Genomic DNA, 6316 nt, shown 5'->3' on the forward strand with positions numbered 1-6316 from the left:
TTCACACCATATCAATGGAGCCATATAGTACGGATAATCTGAAAAAATAGTCTGATAATAGTGGTAGCTTCCATCATTACATTTTGCTTCAAGTTCACCACCATCATCATTCATGATACTGCACCAAAACTCGCAGCTGGAAAGAAGCCCAACCAAAGGTCATGCCTCTAATCTGGCTAATGCCACTAGTCTTTAAAGGTCCAGTAACACACACAAATGCATTCACATATAAGTTCTAAAATACCTTAGCAACCAAATAAAATATACATTGCCTAGGTTTCTGCTGTAGCAGTTAAAACATACAGTATTAGAGGTGCTGTTTTCTTCATTATCGCAGAATTACAATAAGGTAGCATAGTCATTACTTCATGGAAATCATCTGAGCTGAATGTGCCAGTGAAGGACTGATGGAAATAAAGAGCAGTGGCCCGTGGAGGGAGTTGCGGTGGGGCAGAGAGGCGGGCGGGGGAGGGGCAGGGTGGGGGCTGCTAAAAACCGGCTTATGGATAATTGGAGGTAAGTAAACAATTTAATTAATGAAACGAATTTCGTAGCGTGCCCTGCATTGCAAAAAGCGATGCAGCGTGGGCTAAGAAATTTGTTTTACTAATTAAATTGTTCACTTACCTCCAAATATCTATATGCCGGTTTTTAGCACCCCCCACCCTGCCCCTACCCCGCCCCGCCTCTCTGCCCCACCGCAACTCCCTCCACGGGCCGCGGCTGGATATAAACCTCAAATACTTGCAGAAATAAGTGCAGCAACTATATTGTATGTTATTTCTGCAAACTCTAAGGGGCATATTAGCAAGAACCTCGTTAAAATTATTGCCATTTTAGCGACAGGAAACTGCCGCTTAAACGGCGATAATGGGCTTGCTAAACTGCGTTAAAGAATTCCAATAGAAGCCCAGGTCCTCCACATCTAACCTGGGCTTCTATTGCAATTCTATAACACATGTTAGTAAGCCCTTTATCGCCCTTTTAGCAGCAGTTTCCTGCCGCTAAAACTGATAATTTTAACGAGGTTCTTGCTAATATGCCCCCCAATGCGGAAGTAATGCACAGTGTAGCGTTATTAATTGGCACTTCTATATTTCCCCGATGCCTTGTGTGAAGAACTCATCAAGCTCTGTTTTTTTGTCCTCATTTTTATACCTTTACTTCTTTTTATATTTTTACAAATCAAGAATGACAAGTACCAAAAGAAAGCCTGGACTGTATAATCCACTCAGGCATGTAACAGGGAATCCTGAGATAATTTTTTTTTGTTGCTTGATGGTATTAACTCTAGACTTACCACAGACCATTAAACGGCCTGAGCCCCAGTTTGCTTTCTGTGTTTATTCAACCCAAGCCCAGTCTACCTATTCTGACTATGTTGCAGTTCAAAAGGAAGCTATTCCATCCAAGGACTAGTTTTAAGCCTATGGAACATGATTTCTTTAAGCACCCACACCGAACCAAACTACCTGTGCTTTAATAAGGAACTTGAAGCCCACACTTTTCTATGTTTGCTTTACACCAACTCCTTGAAGACATTGCTTACAGACGAACGTGTTTCCTGGATTTTTTAAACACTCCTTTTAAGAAAAATACATAAGATTCCTAATTTGCCACCCACTGGTAGTCATTTTATCATTCACCTGCATAGAAATAATCTATAGCTCAATTTAGAAATCTTTGTTTCCGCTCTTAAAATCACTAGTCACTGTGCCACCTACTCTACATTGTGCTTACTGCTTTTAATAAGGGAATAGAAAAACTTGCTCATTGTGTACAAAATTGTTTGAACTTATCTGCAGAAGCTGCTATAGCAGCAGTGAGGGTGCAGAACATAGGGTAAAGTATTTTAAAAGTTTCCAAAAAGAAGATGCATGAGGTGACTTTTCTTGAAGAATGTGGCACGTTGGCCTTTGCGTCACATGCAATTTTGTACGCGAACCTTCTCTACATCTAGATATTACAAGGGAAAGTTTGGGTGACAACCTTTACTTAGAGACACATTTTCATGAGGTGTTTCAGCAATAACCTGATTGTTTATATTAAGATGTTTTCCTTGATTACTGAGCATTAACAACTAAGAAACATCACAGATTGTAAGACATTTTATATGACCACAACAGAACTGACAACCTATTTGTTTATGGGAAGAACTACAGCGGGTAAAGATATCAATTAGAGCCCTGAACTAATATTCCAGCTTTGAGAGTGTTACAACATGTGTTAATCTATGGTAAGAGAAAACAGCAAGCATGAATATTCACTTTGTATTTGAAATGTAGGGAGCATATCATTCATTTCACTTATGAGTGCTTCACATTTAATGCAACACAATAGTTTTGCTGCTTTTAAATACCACTAAATCATGTTTGGAACTAATGGTTGTCAGATGACTTTTCTCTTTACATACACAATGTGCAAATCAACTGAGGAACATCCCTGACATCTTTGAGAACATCCGATGCAGTTTGTAAATTACACATTTTCAAGTTTTTATATTTATTGGGGCAAAGAGGGTGACCTCGTCCTGATGAATGCCGCTGAAACCTCATCAGCGTGTTGCATAGGTAGAAACATGTTGAGGCATGCAAGTGGGAAAAATAATCTCCCACTCTTCTTGTAAGTCTATCACGGGGAAAACAATAAATCTCACTTGTATTACCCAGAAAATAGTTATAATGACCACTCATTTCTCCTTTGCATATTACACTCACACCTACATTTTTTAAAGAGTGACATAGTTTCAAATTCCTAAAAAAAACCAACCCTCATAAGTTCCCTATTAATCCTTTGGGTAGTAACTGGCACTTATATCCACAGGATCAGTGCAAGGAGGGGGCATAGGATGCAGCACCCACCCACCTATAAGGTGGGTGAGGGCCTTCAAGCAATGATGTATTTTTACTCACTCTCTTCCATCATACACAGTAGGGAGTCAGTTGTGTTGTGTTCATATAATTAAACATGGATGATGTATTGACTGTGTATTCAAAGCCTCCTGACCTCGATGCATTTGATGTAAGTAATTTCAAGCAACTTTATTTTCAAACAACCTGACATCTAAGCCATCTTGAGTTAACACCTAATGCTGTTTGGAAACAAAATTGCCTGAAATATTTCAGTTTATGACCTTTTTTTTTTTTGGCGATTTACGCACTGTATTCAAAGAAAACAAATGCATGATTTAAAAAACAGAAATCAGTTTCCTCACTGTGACACTTCCTTTGTGATCGAATGGCAACATCGGTGATACAGAAGAGAAAGACATTGTGTTGCACTCTAATATGATACAAAACACTTTGCTAAGTGAAGAACTAGTAAACTAATTTGTTAAGCTTTGCTTTGCTAAGCTCAGTGAGGGGGCTCCACTCTTGCCCCCAAATAAAAGCATTTCGATCTTAGAGGTAGTGATACAGCAATCAGACAAGGATTTGACGAAGTTACTATCACAACGTGAAACTTGCTGGATAAGTTTCTTTGACACTCTCAATCCTAAAGTTATGAATGACAAATTGGAACTTTCATGTTTCCTTTAAGAGTTTCACCATCCTATAGATTTTCAGCACAGCAAGGTCCCACATTACCAACGATTCAGATTTTTCTTTTCAATCAGTTTCCTCATTGTTTCTTTGATTTTTTTTATTGTTTTTTTTTTTTATTGACAAACTGATGAGGGAAACATACCAATATACATATAATAAGAAAACCATTGTTTACAAAATAAATGTAGCTCGTTCCCAAACGAGAACTTGTTTCAATTTCCACTTGGAACACATTACAACTTAATTCATTTTGTTCATACAGAAAGCAAAACAGCAACAATATTACAGTCTGATAATTGTCTACAAGAGAACAAAGTATCTACAGAGTAGGTAGTGTTACGGTGCCTTCATAGCCTTCATATGAAATTACCCCAAATTTTCTCAAATTTTTTTAGTGAACGAATGCCTCTAAGTTTTGCCAGGGCTAGCTCCATAGAGTGAATTTCATTAACTAATGACCATCATTCCCAGATGTTAAGGGGTTTGGGGAAGATCCAGGCTCTAGCCAATATTAATTTAGCACAAGATATAAAATCGTCACCAAAGCAGGCCGGGGTAGGGAAACAGGATGTATATCAAGTAGTACTATTGGAGCGGTGAGAGAGGGTAAATAAATCTTTTTGATTTCCAGAATTTTATGTACTTCCCCCCAGAAGTCCTTCAGAGTTGGGCAAGAGAACAGCATATGTTCCAAATCTGCTGCATCAGCTAAACATTTAGGGCATTTGGTACGATCGCTATGGATATTATTAAGAGACCACTTGGAAATCCTTTCCGGTGTATAATATAACATACAGGTTGTTCGGAACTGTTGCAACCTTAAGCTAGATGATCGTACGGAGTTGTTAATATTGGATAAAGAGCATGTTATCTGTTTGGGTGTTATATTTAAGCCCATTTTGCTACTCCATTTTTCAGTTAATTTTAAACAATCATTGGTTTTGACAGCACAGAGATGCCTGTAAGCCTCACTTATAACTGATTTGTTTTTGGTAGCGTATAAACAATTCCAAATATCACAGTCTAAAATGTCGTAGATTTGATTTTTTCTTATCAAAAAGTCATGTATTTGTAAATATTTGAATCTCATTGTTTCCGGCAAGTCGTATAGAGTTTGAAGTGTGTGAAAATCTAAAAACCCTTGTGCGCCGTATAAGTCTCCCAGAACATTAATTCCCTGAGTAGACCATCTGAGGGCCATGCCATCATTGAAAATCCCCGGAAGACCCGGGTTACCCCATAGCTGAAGTTTTGGATGGTAGAAGGAGGTCTTACAAAAAGCTAATATATTAACCCAAATCCTGACAATGTCTTTGGCAGTCTTGAATTTCACCCTCTTAAAGTAATTGGGATCGTTAACTCGAAGCAAAAACATGTTTGAGTCAGATTTTAGCAAGAATAAATGAAAAAAGAATGTGTCTTCATTATTAAGCAAAGACCGGAGGCGCCTAACAAATGAAGACTAAAAATATAGCTTGACATCGGGAAAGTTGAGACCACCCTTATCCGTACTGTTTTTAAGGAGTTTCAGCGATCTCCTAGCTTTTTTATACCCCCAGATAAAACTGCTAAATATTCCATCTAATTGCTTAAAAAAAGAATTGTTTAATGCTAGTGGGATGGAACGGAAAAGATACAAGAATTTAGGTAGTACCTTCATTTTGATTAGATTAATTCTGCCAATTAAGTTCAGGGGCAATCTGTGCCATTTTTTTAACAATAAAGTAGTAGATTTAATTAATTTGTTATAATTGATATTATTTATTTCTCGTATTTTAGATGTAATTTTGACGCCTAGATATGTAACGACTTTACAAATCTCCGTGACCTTTGCCACTGGTACATAATTAGCTATAATTTGTGTCTTATTTACATTTAGCTTGTAGCCAGATACTTTACCAAACTTATTGGCCTCAGTGGTGATCCCTTGTAGTGCCTTGATGACATCGGGAGAATAGATGGCAATATCGTCGGCATATGCCGTAATTTTCAATGCCTGTACACTAGACCTGAAAGGTACAATTCGGGGTTGTGAATGAAGAGCAAATAAAAAAGGTTCAAGTGAGAGGGCAAATAATAAAGGTGATAAGGGGCAGCCTTGACGGGTGCCCCGAGAGCTCATTGTTTCTTTGAAAGCATTCTTTCATGATAGCCATAACTTGCTTTTTACATTTCATCACATGGTTGGTTTGTTATTCACTGTCACTCAAGTTATTTCTGTTTATTTTGTTTATTCCATTGCTCTTATGTGGAGTGATGCTTGTTATTATTATTTTTTATTTTTTATTATTTTTATTTGTGTGACAATTTTTCCAAATATGTTATATGAGATTGTTGTTGCTGATGTATTTTTAATTCTCGATTTTTGGATTTCGTTTTTGGATTAATAATACACACTATTTATGTTATCCGAGATGCAATAATGTTTTATATATCTTCGTTTTCTAATATTCCAGGAATATTGAGGTTTAGACAATTCATATAGCAATATCTTGTCATCATGGTTTTACAGCATATATTATATCGAGTCATGATATCCCACAGAGTGAACATGTATGCAAAGTATTTAATGTATATTTTTCATCTGGTTTTGGGTACCATGTGCCTGATTTCCAATTGAAAAGGTCCAAAATCAGCTTCAATTTGCCAATTTCCTGATATATGCATAAACCTCTAAAGTATTCATTTTGTATAGCATCCACGCTACAATACCTTGAACCTGGACAGCAGGGAGCAAGACCTAAAAATCAATGGAGGACTAAATATCACCG

The sequence above is a fragment of the Lissotriton vulgaris genome, unplaced genomic scaffold, assembly GCF_964263255.1.
Source record: "Lissotriton vulgaris unplaced genomic scaffold, aLisVul1.2 SCAFFOLD_985, whole genome shotgun sequence".
Classification (NCBI taxonomy): domain Eukaryota; kingdom Metazoa; phylum Chordata; class Amphibia; order Caudata; family Salamandridae; genus Lissotriton; species Lissotriton vulgaris.